This window comes from Emydura macquarii, unplaced genomic scaffold, assembly GCF_026122565.2.
Source record: "Emydura macquarii macquarii isolate MOO-44397 ecotype Brisbane River unplaced genomic scaffold, CSIRO-AGI_Emac_v2 contig_2897, whole genome shotgun sequence".
Lineage (NCBI taxonomy): Eukaryota > Metazoa > Chordata > Testudines > Chelidae > Emydura > Emydura macquarii.
The window spans coordinates 38,130,582-38,149,917 of NW_027133034.1; the positions used below are offsets into that span (position 1 = coordinate 38,130,582).

The 19,336-nt window shown below is 40.8% G+C and overlaps 1 long non-coding RNA gene across 1 annotated transcript; it reads left to right on the forward strand.

Annotated features, from left to right (window-relative positions):
- The first annotated feature begins 207 nt into the window (after nt 1–207).
- Nucleotides 208–7,732, forward strand: LOC137167137 (uncharacterized). The gene is made up of 3 exons (XR_010924014.1): nt 208–271; nt 6,824–6,891; nt 7,715–7,732. It is a non-coding gene; the product is annotated as an uncharacterized lncRNA (long non-coding RNA).
- The last annotated feature ends 11,604 nt before the right edge of the window (nt 7,733–19,336 follow it).

Genomic DNA, 19,336 nt, shown 5'->3' on the forward strand with positions numbered 1-19,336 from the left:
TGGACCCGTTATTTAATGAATACATTTGAACTAAAATTTCTCTCTCTTTGCTCTCTGCCTACCAGCTGCAAAACTTCTAGCACATCCCTTTTTATCTAGCCCAGTGAACAGGAACATTTTATAACAATAATAATAAAAATCCAACCTCTCCCAAGGCCTTGTCCAAATTAGCTGGCTTTTCTTTGTGCAGATCATAACACAGGACTGGACCAAACCAAAGCAATGCTTGCTGAGAGAGTTACCCCTCGCTGGATCAGTGTGAAGGAGGCAGGTGAGCTAGATGCCAACCTAATGGGCAAAATGTAGGGGACCCTCTTAGTTTTTTCATGTTAGACTACAAGGTTTTGTCTGCCACAGTTCAAATCTTTGGCAAACAGCTGGCTATAGCTCTGAGAATGATACTCTTCCTTTTGTCCCTCTGATCTTCAGTGATAGAGCAAGGCAGAATCCATGCAAGTACATACCTCACAGTCCTGCAGTCAGTTTTGAATTTAGATTTGAATTGTGATATCAGTGTCATGGTGCATGTGCTTTGAGAAAGTAGTTACGAAGAATAATTGAGAGATTCAGTGTGAAGCCACTGAAAGCTGTAATTTAAAGTTCCAGACGCTTCAGTACTACTATTACCATTAAAATTTAAAGTGACAGAAGCCCAATTATGTATGGTTATTTTCTTAAATAAAATCATATTTCTATCCTATGTCAAAGATTCATTTCTGAATATTCATCATTGTCAGAAGAACCTATCTTTGCAGCCTGTGATGTCACAAGAGATGGTTATCTTTATCCCTGTGACAATGAAAGAATCAACAGGGAAGCAAAGCTGGGAGCCTCTCTGGAGACAGCAGAGGAGACTGATTTGCATGATAATCAGCAATGGATCCTCTCTCATGCCAGCCTCTACACTTAGCAAAGTGCCGCACAACTTTGACAGCAGCTAAGCAGCAGGCGCTTTAGCACTACTTCTAGGAAACTGGCAAATGATACCAAAGAGTGTGGCTAAATTAAATAACCAGTTGTAAAGCCAATGCACAATGAAGAGACTGAAGATCTTTCTGGCGTTAGTTGCTTTAGACCTTTTAAAGAAAACCTGTTTCATTTGCAATAGTATTTTTTTTTTTTAGAGCAAAAATTTGCTTTGGTTATGACTGCAAATTTACCATTAGGCTCCACTGCCTGTTATTATAAAGGACATCTCTGAGCTCTTTAGTTGATGCCAGATTCAGTGAGCTGCAGGTCAGAAGGTTCTGGAATTGTTCAAATAGTAAATACGAGTGCTTTAAAACGTCAGCAAGACAGGCAGGCACAGGACTCCTTATCAATGTGAAACATGGCTGCCAACTCTCACAATTTTGTCACAAGTCTCCCAACATTTGGAGTTTTTCTTAGATGTGATGTGATTCACTGAAAATCTTATCTTTCATTCAAAAAGGTTGTTAGCCCTCATGGTTGTAGAGAAAAGCTTGAAAATGTGAACTCTAAAGGTTCAAGAACCAGAAGGCAAAAAGAACCCAACATATAGTATTTGGGGAAAAAAAAAAAAACCCCCAAAACCCTCACGATTTTTAAGTCATTTGCACGATTTTAGTATCTGGACTCTCAATTTTTGAATGGTTGGGTTTGGCAATAGTAGTATTATAAAGCCAGTGAGTTGGAGGAGTGCCTGAAGTTCTTTCTGCCCACAGTTTGTGAAAACTGGTTGTGTGCTAACACGGATCTCATGGCCCAACCCTTGGTGTGCCCACATGTCCACCCTTCGCTCCTGCCTGTGTGATGACCTCTTCCATAGTGAGCTGGGAACGTGCAAGTGTTTTTATGCTGCTGCTTAATCTATGGTTGTCTATGTGGACCAGTTATGGGTATAAGTGGTGCAGATTGCCTTGCACTAACTTTGCTCCTAGGGGAATTTTACCCTTTGAAAAAAAAAATTAACCTTTGAATTGGAAAAAAAATACAAATCTAGTTAGTTATAAATCACAATGCTGATAGTGGGTCCAGGCCATGCTGCCATGCTACTCTGGGCTGCTCTTTACATCTAATTTAGTTCTGAGGTACATGAGGGTTACCTATAGCTCATACATCTGTATGGTCATGGTAGGTATTGACCACTCTATGCATTATCTATTAAAAATGGCCAAATTCTGCTGTCATTTACACTGATGTATATCTGCACTAACTCCATTAGCTTCAGATGAATTACTCAGGGTTTACACAAGTATCAGTGAGAGCAGAATCTGGCCCATAGGATGTAAAGATACAGTCTGTACATTTCCTGAACTGGAGCTGCAGTGGTATGTATGTAGACCTAACCAAAGAAAATACATAATCATTTAAAGTGATTCTTTTTTATTGTATTACCAATATAAATGTACAAGGTCGAGACACAGAATGGTGAATCTGCTGTTTTCAGACGAGACTACTGCCATGTAAACGACCTGGATAGTCACCAATATAAATCCAATATAAATATAAAAGATGGCAAAGTGCTTAAAAAACTATGATTGGGTATGCAAACCCCACAATGGACAACAAGGGCTTAAGGAGCTGTTCTGGACTCAGGCAACTCCACCAGCCCACACTTGCAAGGCGTGCATAGACTGGAGGAGGTGCTTAAAAGCAGAGCAGTACAGCTCACTTTGCTGATAGACTAGGGTCAAGAACAGACTTTCAGCTCTGGAGGAAAGGGGTGACTGAAGGCAGCAGCTTTCCAGATGACCACTGCCCAAAGGCCACGCCCCCATGAGGGAAAGGAGGCCCAGATCCAGACTGTCACAGGAAGAGGCAGGTCACCACAGAGGCAGAGCAGCCCAGAGCAGAGGAGGTACCCAGTCAGGTGAGAGCTGTTAGGCCATGCCTGGCCACAAGGGAATGTCAGTGGTTAGTCAATCAGTTCACAAAACCCTGCTGAAAATCTTACTTCACCTTACAAGTAATATCAGCATTGTAAGTCATTTCCCTGAAAAACAGCTGCATACACGATCAAGACGTATTGTTCTCACCTACAGGATGCTACTAAACAGGAGAATGTGCATATCCTTCAATACTTTTGGTCACCTGCAGCTAAAATAGTTGCAGTTATAAACTCCTGTGTCACAAAATGGAAATGATCAGAAGAAAAGCAGAGAAATCCCCCAGACTAAACTAGACAGAGAGTTCATTGAGACTGGTTACATGTGGAAGAGGTAGAAAAGTATTCTCTTTGAAGACTATCCAGGGAAGCAGGGATAGTAAGAGCAGAGCACAGAAATGCATCCACGAAGAGTGACAGAATAAACTCCATATTCAAGAGTGAGGAATCTCTAGATTATAAAAGAAAGCTGCAAAACAGACAATGGCAATAGGGTTGTGATGCACTGAATCGTTTTACTGTCTATCACTGAGATCAGAAGAACATCAGTGAAGAGAGCTTTTAATTATGAACAATAGACTTGTTACCAGCGTTAGATTTCTGGAATTCTGGCAATTGTCTACAATTAAATTGGATAATATGTAAATCCAGATGGATTCAGTGATATGAACGGTCAGTGTTTTTTAAAATATATTTATGTATGTATTTGTAATATCGTAGTACCCAAGTAATGGGCCAGACCCCCATTGTGCTAGGCACCATACAAACACAGAACAAAGAGATGATTCCTGCCCCCTAAGAGCTTACAATGTAAGTAGTTAACAGTGTAAGTTACAGCAGGTCTCAGTCTAAATGTTAGAAATACATGGTGGTTATTAGGAAAAACGTTTTCACTCGGAGGGTGGTGAAGCACTGGAATGGGTTACTTAGGGAGGTGGTGGAATCTCCATCCTTAGAGGTTTTTAAGGTGAGGCTTGACAAAGCTCCGGCTGGGATGATTTAGTTGGGGTTGGTCCTGCTTTGAGCAGCGGGTTGAAATAGATGGTCTCCTGAGGTCCCTTCCAACCCTAAACTTCTGTGAGGGCTCTTTAGGCAAAATACATGCTTTGTGTCACTCCACTGAATTTTGTGGCTTTCACTGTGGCTGAAGTTGGTTCTGTGGGCCAAACTGTTCCACCCCAGCAGAGACATTTATGGGAGGCACCAGACAGGCAGGAAAACTCTGAAATTTCCATGGCAGTTTCGTGATAGACATTCCCTCAAGTGGCAATTGTTTTCAGGAAGTGACGCCTCCCCCTCCTGTGGGTTAGGCCATATACAGGGCACGAGGGAGGTGGATGAATATAGATCGCTCCTGCTTCTGTGCTGCTCTGTTGGATGCTCCTCACCTTTGGAAGCAGGAACTGACTTTCTGTTGATTGGATCCCGCTGCAGCTGTTAAGTAGCAAGGACGGGGAGGACCTACAAGGACTTAACAGCGCCAAACTGCATTCATTCTTGGCTGGATTGCCATTTGCCATGGGGCCTGTAGGTAGCAGGCCAGGGGGCGTAGCTTGTCCCCTTCCACAAAACTCCAGGCATCCATGATCCTGTGAAAAACTGGCATGCAGGTATACAGGACCCCAGGGAAGGGTAAACGGTGCAGATAAAGGAACAGCCCCTTTAGGGCAGGGGCATTCTTTCCCTATATGAAGGGACAAAGCAATGATCCATTGCTAGATTAAAAAGTCGGTTTTTATGTTATGTACTATAGGCATTTCTTATCGGCTTTAATTTTTAATATAAATGTTCCTTTTAAAGTACCAGGAGCAATATGAGTTTAATGTGAGCTCAGAGGGCCATGCGATGCCAGTATAATTGACTCACTACCATCACCAGTCATAGATTTTTCTTTCCTTCCACTCTCCCCCCGTCTGCAGGAGCTTTTAATAGAAATAGAGCATGTAGGAATGGATGTATTTGATGCAGAGCTTACAACCCAGTAGTCAATATTGAAATTAGATTTGAATTACTGTGTAAGTAATTGCCAATAAGACAACTGGAGTAAAGTAGTTGTGGAAAGGTATAAAGTGCCTACAGGTCAGAAATGAAGGAAAATTGTTTATTGAGGTCAAAGGCCTTAATTTTTAACTATTATTGTACGAAGGGACTGAAGTCGCTTTTTTTCTGTGGCTTTATGTGAAATCTATGATTTTATCTTAAAGAGAAGCTTTGTATCTCTCCACTAATCAGTGTCACAAGTAAAAGCCAAACGCAATTTGTAAGTGAACAATATTTACATTGAACCTTTGAACTGGTGACTAGATATTATCACTCTTTTTAAGCATGGAACACTTAATTCAGTGTTTAACTAACCTTACTTTTATCTTCCCTACCTCCTCTCGTGGTAGATTATCCTATGTCCAGTAAACAATGAAGAGTTTTGTAACATCCTGAGTAGTCAGTATAACTTGTCCTCCCCTTAATGACAGGTTTAGTAGCTTGTCAAAACCCATCTTCTGAACAGATCAGATTGAATTACTTCAACAACTGATGAATTGGAGGTACTCGTGGTGAAATAAAAGAAGCCAGGCACTTGTGCTTAGTAGGTGCTTTCCAAGAAGAGATGTCTGTGTCTCACTGAAGCCTCTCATCTAGGTTGTTTTCCAGAAGCAGAAACAACTTCCTAAAGCAAGAAACATTTTATTATACTCAATTTACTACAAAGAAGGAATTGTAATCCTGTTTTCAATCCAGAAAAGAGAGCCACTGTCTCAAAACACAAAAGCATGCCTGGCTGTATTAATATTAACAAGAAACAGATTGGGAGAAGAAAAGGGAATATGCCCTGTCCAAGGACAGCCAACAATGCCACGTGTTGTACGAAGTTGCAGTCTAGGTTGGTGCTTCTGCTAAAATGATCAACAGTGAAAGAGTTAATGGGTGTTAATATTTAAATCATAAGTAAGTTTCAGAGTGAACACATAGATAGATAGCGTCTGGTCACATCACTCACAGCTTTTGCTTCTGTATGTCTAGAGTCAGTTAAACTGTCTTGCAGAGATTACAGTTTGGAAAGTTGACTTCACAGCCATTGAGCTGATTCTGCAAATACATTGGGAACAGAGTAATTCTAGGCACATGAGTATCCTAGAGTAACCTTCTTGACCTCACTGGAGTTATTTCTGATTTGCACTTGCGTAAATGAGGATGATCAGGCCCAGAGTGTATGTATGAATGGCTGTAATCTAGACTTCTGGGTTCCATTTCCAGCTCTGCCAATGACTCATGTAGTGCTTTTGTTCACATCACTTTAATTATCTACACTTCAGTTTACCCATCCAAAAAAACAAAAACACTTTTCCACCTCATAAGGGAGTTAGGAAGCTTAATTGGTGTTTGCAAATTATTTTGAGATTCTCATGTGAAAGAGACCATGAAAATGCAAAGTATTATTGGAGAACAGCAGGCAGGTAACACATACACCATCTCACAATACTATTTTTTCTTTTGCCATTAAGAGACCTTAACTGAAATCTTATGATGTTATTTCTACAGAGATAAAAGAAAACGAGGGGCTCAGAACAACTGTAGTTGAGACACAAGAAAATGTTATCTAGTTGAGACAGCTCATTAGCAGTCCAAGCAATGATGGAATCAGCACTCAGGGTAACTCCAAAACCATCTACTCAAGTGGCTGGAAGACAATAAAAAGGCAGATATTGGTGGCAGGATTAATATTTCCCCAAAGCTTGGCTCCTCTGATTTATGTTCATGGCTATTAAAAGTAAAAGAAAGCAAGGTTTCTAAACTGTGTTTGTATTTCCCAACCAAGCTGTTTGTGATTTCAGTTTGGTCAGGATTATTTTTCTCCTTTCCCCTTTACCAGACAGAAAAAAACCCAGACTTCTTAATTGTTTTCCCCATAATTTTTGAAAACCTTCTTTTAGTGTTTGGTTCAATTAAAATGTTATCATTGTGTTATATTTTTTCCAGGACTGGCGAAGGTGCATAACTGATTCCACTATGCCTAATCCTTTCAGCAAGAACATTGAAGCGGTGAGGTGAAGTAAAGTAAGCGCTCAGTAAATCTGTTACCTGTTCATCTGCATGCCCCTCTCTGTCCTGTGCCTATTCCACAGAGAAATGGAGAACTTGGATCCATGGAACTATCAATTACCTAATTTCATGAGCAAAATTAAAAAAAAAAAAAAAAAAATCACTCGTGTTAAATAAGTAGATGCTTCTTATCTATAATTCTAGATGCATTTTTCTTTCATGCTGCCTCCTTCATCTCTGAGTGAGAGAGGACAGAACTCATGTACAGAGCTTGCCCAGGGGTTGGAAGCAGAAGCTCTTCAAATTTATAGGATTTGGAAGGAAATGATGAGCCTACAATTAAAACACCCTCTTGTTTACAAAATAAAATTCAACACCAACAGTGGCAAAAAGACCACTGAAGAGTCTTTAATTCAGGAAAACATTTAAACATATTCTTAAGTCACTCACTAGTCAGGAAAGCATGCATTTAATTCCACTGGAAATCAATGGGACCAAAAACATGTGCTTACTTGCTTTCCTGAATCAGGAACTTTGTTTTTTGGATTTCACAGGACCAAAGCTGTAAATCACTGAAAAAATGGGGCATTTGAAAATTGTATTTTGGCACTAAGTATGATTCCAGTGTTACCAGGTGTTGTAAACCTCCTAAAAGGTGCCGAGAACCTTCCAGGAAGTCAATGGGAGTACTCTTAGCAGGTACTCTTAGCAGGATTAGACCCCACATTAAAAAAAAAAGGGGGGGTGGGTGGGGGAAGAGCAAGCCTTGATGTAAATTAATCTGTCAGATATAATCAAATGGTGATAGATCTCTCCATTCATGTTCAGGTGCAGCAGTGAGCATTCCTCAATCACATGCAGCACTATAACTTGATGCAACAAAGTAGATGTGAGAGTAAAAAGAAAAAAGAGATCCCCTCCTCCTAACTGGCAGAACTGTTCATAGCTTGAAGCAAGTCAGCATTTCACATTATCCAACCACTTTGACATGACAGGTATGGTATTTTCATACCTGCAGAATTGTCAAGGAAATCCTCCCTAGCAAAAGTGCAAAAGTTTGGAGTATGGGGGAGAGTACAACAACTGGCTTACAGGCAAAGGTTGAAATATACCAGTCTGAAACAAAATGTAAAGCAATTATTATTAAAAAAGAAGATCACACTGACATTTAAAAACTGGACAGATTGTATCTGTCCCCTCCAAGGCTGACATAACTGAACCAGATTTGATCCCCAAATGTTTTTCTGGAGAGTGGTGGCATGGAATCCTACTTTAACTCTAGTTGTTGATTTGGAGAAATAATTGCCACCCTGGAAAGGTAATTACATATGCCATTGTTTATACACATAATAGGCCTGGAAAGCATGTTCTGGAGCTAGGAAAAAAAGAAAATCCTGCTTTCACAGTAGGGCGGAACACTATGTATAGTGACAGAATGCCACAAATAGCATTCAGACCCTGGCATGTTAATAGTTGAGGTTTTTTCTTGGTGTGTGTATGGGTTTTGGGATGGGGGAAGGGATGAAGAACGAGGAAGCAGGTGGAGCAAAGACGACAATTTTTGTACAATAGTCACCACAGTAAATTCACCAGCTATTCCTCCCCTGATTTCTGTTAAATGAATATGAGCTGCAAGCAGTGTTTTTAAAGTCACTTCTGTAAAGGGACCTACTTTTTTGCTTTACCATATGATTAATAATTACTCTGGACCTTTGATAATCTGTTGAACAATATCAGATATTTTAGTAAATGAAATATATTAATATTAGGTCTTTTAAATTGGCCTTGATTTGAATTGCTCTGAAAGAGAACCAAACAACCTGACATAATATTGGATAGCATTTTGCATCCCACTCTGTTTTTAGTGCAACGTATTAAGTGAATTTAGGTCACAAAAGTACAGCTAAAAACCTCTATACTTTTTTCCTTCAGTCCTAGAATAAATGACAAATGAGTAAATGTTTGTAATATGCTTATCAGACAATGTAGGTTTTTAACTGCAATGGTTTTTCAATAATATTGCATGTATCAGGACTGAAACAAAGAAAAAAAATACATATGTATTCCAATACTGAACTGAGCATTGTTAGATGTTGAAGCAATTCATAGCAGGCTATTCTCTGCTGCAGTGTCCAGCAAATTGCACGACCTGCTTGTTAGGCTTGACAACAGTGTTTTACCTAACAAAGGCCTCAACAGCTCAGAGCAGCAGTGGAATGTCAAAATGAGGACATTTCACACACAGATGTGTGACCGTAATAGCCTATAAGAAGATGCATGTGGCAGAGAGAAGGGTTGGGGATTGTGGAGGCTAACAGTTAGCAGTAGGGACATGGCCCTACTGACCACATTTAATCAGCCCTTCTGTAAACAATTCAACATTTTCATTGTTCTCTAAAAACTAATAAAAAGAAACAAGCACTTTTCATTCATCTTGAAGTAATTTTCTGTCAGGTTTGAGCCCCTTGTGGCCTGCAGCTTGTGCATTGCTAGCTGTGTGATACAACAACTATTTCAATTTATTTTACAAACTCTGGCCATTCACATGTCAGTTAGTGTTCACCAAACCGGCATCTGAAATTGTGCAGTTAACGAGTTTTACAACATTTCTATCAAGAGAAACTGTTTAGCATAACTGACTCTTAAGGAGTTATTATACCTCTAAAAATCCATTTTAAGGGGCATTATTTAAATAAAATAGAAAAACGGTTCACTGCCTTTTAAAGGGGCTACAAAAAAAGTCCATCAGATCCAGTGCAGTAATCCTCAGCTTAAAGCACTCCTGAGAGCACTTCTGGGAATTATCAGCATAATGAAATGTTTTGTGAAATGTCCAGATAGATTCCTCTGCTCAACAATTTTACTGCACCATATTTATTTTCCTCCTAGTTTTTAAAGAAGTGAATTGCTTTTTGAGGGGACGACTCTGCGCTGTGCAGATTAACTGAACACAGTATTATCAAGGTTGTACAATAAGTGAGGATTCAGTTTGCAGTGTAGTCTATATACATCTGCAGAAAAAAAAAGACAGCCTTTTATGCTCTACTCAGCTCTAAAAGGGTTAAATCACAATGAGGCTTATGCAGATTTGCATTTCCCTTGTACTGCATTTTTCCCATACTCTTAAACAACTTTGTTATACAATGGCACCTGTGAAATGCTTTATTGAAAACAGCTTTGACTCTCTTCTTAAGTTAATTAAACAAACAAAGGCTATAAAATTGGAATGGATTAAAAAGGAGATGTTCCCGAACCTTTAACTTAAAGAAAAATAGATTCTGCGTATTAAACTATGATGGCCAATGACCCAAAACTGCTTAATGGCAAGAGTCTATAATGATCGCACACTATGGCATATCAGTAAATTAATCTTAGCATATCAAATTACCTAATGGGGGTAAAAGCCACACTTGCAAAGCAAATGACTTTATAGTTCTGCCTAAAATGAACATTGGTGAGAGAAAAGTTATGCTGCAGCATAATGAGATACATGCACACACACATAAATATAACAATCATGATACAATGTACAGTACATTTTCCTATCTGCTGTCTAGCCCAATGCCAAGTTTTGTGTAATGTAGTCAGTGTAGGGAATGGAGTTAAATGAGCAGAAAATTTGGCCCCAAGTTCTTACAGTGATATCTTTTCCACATTATTTTAAGTATTAGAGAGAGGCAGCTACTAGAATGCCTAGCACCAGCATCTGCTAACAGGAAGTTCAGCAACATTTATGAACATGACAGTTTGACATCAGTGACGGCTTTGGCATCTTCTCAGAATTATATTATCAGACCTGGCCCATGAGTGTATCTAGTACTATACCATTAATTCTAGCAGGGCTATGACCCAGAGTTTAACATTTTGGGAATAAGGATAAATTGTTTGGACAGAAAAAAAAAGACAAGATGGCTTCCAGAGTGACAAATCTAGAAGGTTAATTGACACCTCGCTTTACTTAGGGTTCAATCCCACAAGATGCTGAACACTGCATTACTTTTCCAGCACATACTTCATCTTAAGCATGTAAATAGTTCCATTGAAATTAATGGTTAACTCACATGCGTAAGTTTAAGTGTATGTTTAAGTTCTTTACCGGATTGTGCCAGAGCACTCAGCACCTTACAGAATAAGCCCTCAAAGACATAGAAAACACATAACAAGTAAGTGGGGGCGGGCTTATAAAGGAAAATATACTACCCAGATTTACATTAGAATCAATGGAAAAATCCAATGCATTTAAATAATGTATAGGTGGTCAGGCTACTGGAAGGTGGAGGGCAAAGACAGTATTAGATTCCTGGAATATTAGATTGTGAGGATATTGAAAGTGGAAGTTTAAAAGACTGCAGTATACATAGAAAAAGTGTATTAGATTCCAGAGAGGAAACCACAGCAGGGAGAATACCAGAAGTGAATGCTCATTTTGTATGTGACTGAACAGAGACAGAGACAAAATAATTAAAGCTGTGAAGAAGAGAGCTGAACTTCATCCTTATGATGCTAGCCAAGGGACTTGTCAATTTGCTAGTTTGCTGTGTGGTCCCCTAAGAGATACTGTAACAGGAAGGATTTGTGGTTGCTAGGAGGTAGTACTGGATTAGGTAAGACTCCTGCACAGTCAATCCAAAGTGCCTTGCTCAGAAGCCCCCTGCTCTTCCTCCCTTCAGTCCTCTTCTTTCTGCTGATTGGACATGAAGCAGGGAGCTGACCTGAGGTAGCAGGAAATGGGAAGCTTAGAGCTATAATTGCAAACAGTGGCAGGGACTCTTTGGTGTGGTCCCCAGAAGAAACTTTGTGCCATAAAAGTGGCTGGAAGGAGAGCAAGGAGAACCTAGCGTGAGAAGCTCACTGGAATGGATCCTCTTTTGGCACACATGGAGGGTTGGAAGGCAGCTAGAGAGGTGGGAGGACACTCAATCTAGAAAGGGAAGAGGAAGGAAAAGGAACAGCATGGAGGAAGAAGGAGAAGAACTAACTTCATTCCAGTACCTCATCCTAGATAGTAATACTCATTTTAAATTTTCTAAGAGTTAACTTTTAAGCAGAAGCATTTCATTCCCTCTGAAAACATCCACTCAATGTGAAGCAATAGTCAAAAATCTAACAAAACGTTGGGAATCATTAGGAAAGAGATAGATAATAAAACAGAAAATATTGTTTTGCATCTTTATAAATTGATGGCACACCCACATTTTGAACACTGCATGCACATCTTGTCGCCCCATCTCAAAAAAGGTATACTGGAATTGGAAAAGGTACTGAAAAAGGCAATTAAAATGATTAGGGGTATGGAAAAGCTTCCAATGAGGAGAGATTAATAAGACTAGAACTTTTCAGCTTGGAAAAGAGATGACTAAGATATGATAGAGGTCTATAAAATCATGACTGGTGTGGAGAAAGTAAATAAGGAAGTGTTATTTGCTCCTTCTCATATCACAAAAACTAGGGGTCACCAAATGAAATTAATAGGCAGCAGGTTTAAAATGAACAAAAGGAAGCATTTCTTCACACAACGCACAATCAACCTGTGGAACTCTTGCCAGAGGATGTTGTGAAGGCCACGATTATAACAGGGTTCAGAAAAGAACTAAATATGTTCATAGAGGATAGCCATTGATGGACCTATTAGCCAGGATAAGCAGGGATTGCTGTTTGCCAGAGTCTGGGAATGGCTGACAGGATGGATCACTTGATGATTATCTATCCTATTCATTCCCTCTGAAGCACCTGGCATTGGCCACAGTCAGAAGACAGAATACTGGGCTAGATAGACCATTGGGGCTAACCCAGTATGGCCGTTCTTATGTTCTCTCCAGACATCTCTTCAGCCATTAAAGCAAAAGGAGGGAAACTTTTTCCCCCACGCAGAGACAGAAGCTTCTCCTCTGCCACATGTTGGGAAAGCCACAATGAAAAATCTTATTCTTTTGAAGAAGCTCCTAAACAAAGTAGGGACTCCTGGACAGAATTCCTACCATGGAAGGAAAGAACGTATTTAGGTGTGGCAGATGAAAACTCTTGCCTATTAGCTGATTGATTATGCTGTTGAAAGCTGGGCAGTTGGCTTTTAGTTGTTTACATTGATTTGACTTACTTGTGCAGCATGTAAAATTTTTTGTATATTCTCTAAAATTCAGGTTTGTGTTAGATAATGTCTAAAACTAAATCATTACCATCTGAGAATCAAACTGGATGATTTTGTTATTCTAATATTTTTGTTATATGTACAGCCAGGCCTCTAGATTACCCCCTAGTACTTTGCTGGCTTCACTTCAGCCTCCCACCCCAAACATATCTTATGATACGCAAAGGAGGGAGTGGGTGGCATAGAGCTGGCTAAGGGAGCTCTATGCCACCTGACAATTCCCCTTTATTGGCCAAATCCTCATCTGCACCTTTAGGGCAGCTTTCTGGCTGTTTTGCACTGCTGAGACTATATAGAAAGAATAATATTATTGGAAACCTTATCATCTTAAAATGTAAAAATACTATCAATCATAAAAACAAAACACAAGGCAGAAAAAGATATTAAAATGCCTTAACAAGCAGAAACTAAAAAGTGTTAGTATACCACGTGTAGGTAAAAGGGCAGGTATTAAATTATCCACCACACTGGTGCTGTGGGTGGATAATTCTGTACTTGAAACTACCAATGTTTCATTTTAAAACTATATGAAATTATATTGAAAAAAAGGAGAATGCAGAAAAATCAGGTAGCAAAATAGCAAAATTGTTTTCTTATGGGATGAAAGATTACTCAGATTGATTCTCTCTCATTTTATATTTCTATTCATACTTTTCCCTTTCTTGGTAGAATGAATGCAGATCCCTTTGCTTTCAACAGAGCTACATATCAGAATGACCTTATACCAATTCAGATCTGTTTTAGTTCCACTAATAATAATAATACCAAAAGCATCAGCTTTGAGATACTGCAGTACGGGGTCCAGTCCGGCAAGCAGTGTCCTCTGGTCGGTAGAGCAGGGTCGGTAAGCACTCCCTGGGTGGCAAGGACAAGGGGGGAGGGAGGGTGACGCAGGCCCACCTGACTCCACTGTGTCCCAGCCCAGGGCCCTAACAGTGGCAAAGGCGTTGCAACTGAGTTGGTGGGGCTCCCGCCGCAAAACGCCAACAGGGGGCTTGCCCCTGTCTCAGCCATGGCCATGGCTGTCCCTGGGCCACTTCCTCCCCGTATCCCCAGGTACCTGTGTCGGCCGGGTCCTCGGGGTCGCTAGGGTACATGGCCTGTGGCAGGCCCATCAGTCCCTCCTCGTCCACCGGTGGCAAGGTGGGGAGCTCCTTGGTGGAGGGAAGCTCCTCTAGGTCACAAGGTTCTGGGGGTTCCTCAGCAGAGGACAACTCCTCCAGGTCACAGGGCTCCAGGGGTTCAGCGTCAGGAAGCTCCTCCAGGTCAGGGCCGGCCTCGGAGGGGATCTCCCAGCCCTCAGGCTCAGGAGGCTCGGTCCAGTCACTGGGGCCCAGAGGCCTTGCCCAGTCCATAGGGCTTGTAGGCCTAAGCCAGTCTAGGGGGCCCGGAGGTCCAATCTAACCCTTAGGGGTTGGCTGCTTGGCCTCTGCTCCAGGAGACGCTTGCTTGGGGCAGTGGCACGGCCTGGCCCGGTTCAGGCCTTTGCTGCAGCCAGCAGGACAGCATCTACCTCTGGTGGCAGCTTCCTTCCTACTGAGCTGTGGGGCCTGCTTTTTGTATTCCCAGCCCTGGATGAGGCTCCGCCCCTCTGTTGCCGGATTGGCTGGCTGGCGGGACCTATCACAGTCCGGCTCCCCAGTTGCCAGGCAGACTGGACTGCTGGTTCTTTTACTGTCGGTCCCCAGGGTTGTGGCCCTTCCTTGGGCCCAAGCTCGCAGGAAGGCCACAGCACCTTCCTACAGATATGTTTGACCTTTGATATACAAGAACAAGTAAAACAAGGGGGGGGGAGGGGAGGGGAAATAGATACAAGGAGAAAAAAAGATGCTCCATAATTTTATTTTTAGACCAACTTTGCTTGCCTTTTCATAAAAAGATGGCTCAAATATTTGTAATGAAGTCAAAATATCAGTCACACATTTGTAGAACTATAGAAAGCTTCCCTTTGCCTGTGAAGGGTAATTATTTCATAAAGCCAACCTTCAGGACTGTTACAACCATCTGATTATTGGAAGGACAGTTCTCCAATATGTTCCTACAACTTTATTTGTAGCTATTATTTTTTGTAATTTTTCTTCACCAAACAATGGACAGGGTGAATCCAAAATGGCTTCTTCTTAATAGAGAGAGACACTAATACTCCATATCTGAATTATTTTTCTCTATACACTATCCCAGTAATTTCAAAGTCTTACTGCACTATCAAAATATATGCACTAATGTTTCAACTTGATTACAGTCTCTACAGAGTAGTGTAGCATACTGTTTGTATCTCACACAAGTTAGATACATCCAGATGATAGTTTTTTATTGAGTTTCAGTATGTGACAGTGAGAGTGAGCTCTTTTTCCCACTCTGTAAAGTGCGCATTGGTTCACCAAGATCTAGGTCAGCTCCCAACTCTGTTTCCCCATTTACTCATAGACAAATTTAATCTTGATTTTGCTATGGTCCCTCTGCTTTCCCTTTCCCTTTCAGTAGCTCTGATTGCTGCTCTCATTGAATGGGTTTGCTTTTTTTTGAGTTCTGCTGATACCAATACACTTACAAATACAAAGCTATGCAGCAATTCTAAACACACACAATTGCCCCACTTACACTTAATAAAAATACAGCTTTCTTTTTTCAAAACAGACAGTATAGAAAATTATGTAAAAAACATGAACTTATGTAACACCTTACAACAACCAGGAACATCACGAACGCAACCGTCACCACACACAAAAAAAACCAAACCATGCAGGGCCAGGAAATATCACAGCATTCTATGAAAAAAACAAAACCAAGAAACAACAACTGTAAACAGCATACACTATAGTGAGGGAACAAAAGAGGAGAGCAGGACAGGGAGAGAGCACACTTACCCACTGTGACTCTGGGAGCTACTCCCCAGCTGTATATGTCAGAAATCTAGAAGATAAAATCATGACAGTTAATACAAAACACACAACCATACCTGTTTCAAGGAAAGTAAGTGAAATTACTTGGCTCATCATCACTCTGCAGGGCTGTCATTGAGAGCAGATGGCCCCACAGAACCACCACACAGCTGGTTGTGGAGTCGGTGGGAGGTTTACTGGCTGGCAGACCCTAGGGCTGCCTACTGGCGCTGAAGCTAGAGCAACACATGCCCATTTTCCCTATGCAAAGGAACACGAGAGAGAGAGAGAAACAACTTATCAGACAGAAAAGTGGATCTGTATGCAGAAGCAACAGCCACTGAAGTCAATATGGCTCTGGCCAGAGCACAGGCCAGTGTCAGACTGAAAACAAACAAAACCAAGCTTTTACAAACACAAATGATTTAAGAGTCAGCATTCTGTCAGCAAAGTGCTCTGGGCCCTGTCTTACTACATGCCGGGTTTCTGATAACAAGCTGCTTTAACTCAGCCATGCCTACCTTGGGTAAACCGAGGCCTTCTCTTTCCTCCATCACCTTGCATGACAGCCGAACTGCAAAGCTATGGCGTCTCAGGATGTAAGGTCACCCTGTTTGATTGGGCATAACCACAATGTTAGATATTATTTTATTGATAACTGATGTATGATAAATTCCCCAATTTGTTCTAATGACATTGACCAAGTGTGTATCCCATGCACATTATATACAGTGAAGATCTGTGATACTTGATGGAACAGACTTTTATTGCCACACAGTGTTATGCAGTGAATAGCTTTCTACTTAGCTAGAGAAATTCTTTGGAGTTCTTTGCACCATCCTCCTGTTCAATAGGTTGCTTCCTGTACATATAATTTTCCAAAGGCCTTTTGATACACAGCTGAAAGAAGGAGCATCTGTAACACAGAACTTCACCCAGGAGCGGCGAGTACTTTCCTTTACCTGTGAGCCATGGGTGAAGGAGAAAAAATAGAAGAACTGCTACCCTCTTAGAGAAACTCCAGATATTTGGGTTTCTGTACCACAGTTACTGTCTAAGCCTCCTGAAACAGATAACAGCATAAGTTTGGACCTGAGTGGTAGTTAATGGGATTCAGGAAACACCTCATTGTAGCTCAGCTTCAAGATCACTGTAATACTGGCCCATGGCACTATATTGGATTCCTGTGAGAGACAATAGTTTATTCTACATAAATATTCCATCTTGTGGAACTGCACATGTGCTCTGCAATGCTACTGCCCTCTGTGACATTACCTAGGGTACAATCCGGACGGCAGAACAGCTGTGTTCTCTGAATTCTTCAGCCTGGGGTGCCTTTTACACTGCTCTGCTGAGAAAGCAACCACTCCTGGTCTGCCCACACACAGCCTCCAGCATGTAAATTACTCCCAGCTATATTGTATGAGTGCTGTGGCCAGCCACTCTTGAATTACAATGCAGAGCAACACCAGCAAGCAAATTCCCAATCCCAGACTTTCCCCCAGAAATGTATGTCTTGTACTGCCCAGCTGCCTCCTGGATAACACAAGCTCATATAAAGTCAGTCATTTTATTAATAGAAAATGATATGCATCAATCCTGTTATCCCAAATGAAGTTTCCCAAACATTTCAATCTGAGAATATTGGTTTAGATAAAACAATAAAACAAGTTTATTAGCTACAGAAAGATATATTTAAAGTGATTACAAGTACTGATGTGTAAAAGTCCGAATAGGTTACAATGAAATAAAAGGTAAAACACAACTAATATCTAATTTAACAAGCTAAGTGAATTCAAAGCAAAAAAATCTCACCCCACATGAATCAGCAGTCTTATTGGCTGAACTCCTTTCAGAAAGGATACCTCCCTCAGTCCAAAACTGTTTATTTGTTCCTCGGGTATTGTGACTGCCATGGATAGAGATGAAAGGAGAGATATTTGGGGCATCTGCTCCCCATTTTTATATCCTTTCCTTTTTGAGAATCATCTCCAGCTGGCGTTCAGGAGACAGAAAGTCTGTGTGGACTGGAATCTCCAGTTGTTACTTTGCCAAGATGTAAATTTCTTGCTCACACACTTTTTCCTGCCAAATAGTGGGCACTTAATCAGGTGATGGTCCATCTGATTTCATTGATACCTGCTGAGGCATCAGTTTGCCTATTGTCTCTGAGGAACTGGTTTGTGGCTGCTTCCCCAGATCTGGAATATGTCTTAGTGACATCACATAGTAGAATCTTATTACTTTAAATACAATGTTGCCACACATTTTATCAAAACAGTAAGGATCAGCAAATTATGAGTTTTCAAAGGATACCTTACAAAGCATAGTTTGTACAAAATTTATCAGAGTCTTGAAAAAGGAATGAATATCGGGGTACGCTTTGTCACACCCTCAGCACAGTGAAGGGCGGTGAAAGAGATCTACAAGAATATATTTAAATCACTTCATATTCTCGTCAGTGGGGTTTCAAAAAATGTAATCCAGTCTTCCTTCTAAACACCATCAGTCAAAGTCCACTGAGGCACACATGATTGCTGGGGATTGTACTTCTTCTAAAACTTGTTATGATGAGAAATACTGGTGATTTCATCAAACATAAATTTCTTTGAGACTCACCCTTCAATTAACATAAATACTAGGATGAGTTAACCAGAAGCCCCCCATTTGAGATCAAAGGGAGCTGTGAACCTGCCCAGGAGTTTGGACAGAGGGCTTTTGCTGAGGGTTGGAGTGTGTATAAAACAAACTGAGAGAACAGAAGAGAGAGAGGAGCAGAGGCAAAAAGCAAGAAAGCCAAGCAGTAGCTAGTGTGCACAGTGTGACCTTGGATGAAGCTAGAAAGAGCTTTTGGGCCTGGTGTTGATTACAAAGGCTTGGGGGACATAAGCTAAGAAATTGCTCTTTTTGTTCTTGTTTCCTCCTGCATTCAGAGAAGCAGAACTTTGAACATTCCTAGTAAATAAACAAGATTGCATCAAAGAAAATACTAGACTGCATGAATTTCTACTTCCGACTTGAACATCCCCACCCCTGAACTTTGACAACAACTTGGGTCAGAAACAGGCAACAGTCCTTTCCATTGATTTCAGCGGCTTTGGACCAGGTCTTTACTCTACAATGATAGCTGAAAAAAAAATGTTGCAGGATAATTTACTAGTCTGATAATGATACAGGACCTTCTAGAAGGCCAGGCCAGGACTTAGGAGGGGAAGGGAACTTTCTTCAGACAAGTGAAAACCTGACTGGATTTAGCAAGATTTCATATGGTTTTACACTAGGTTTGCCCAATGGTGAAAAAATTTAATTACACAATTCAGTTGTTGCCTGTGAGATGTGCCCAACAATGTGGGAATTGAGTTAACACACTAGAACTTGCCTAGAGGTCAAGAGAGTTTTAAGCTAAAGAGTTCTTAGGCT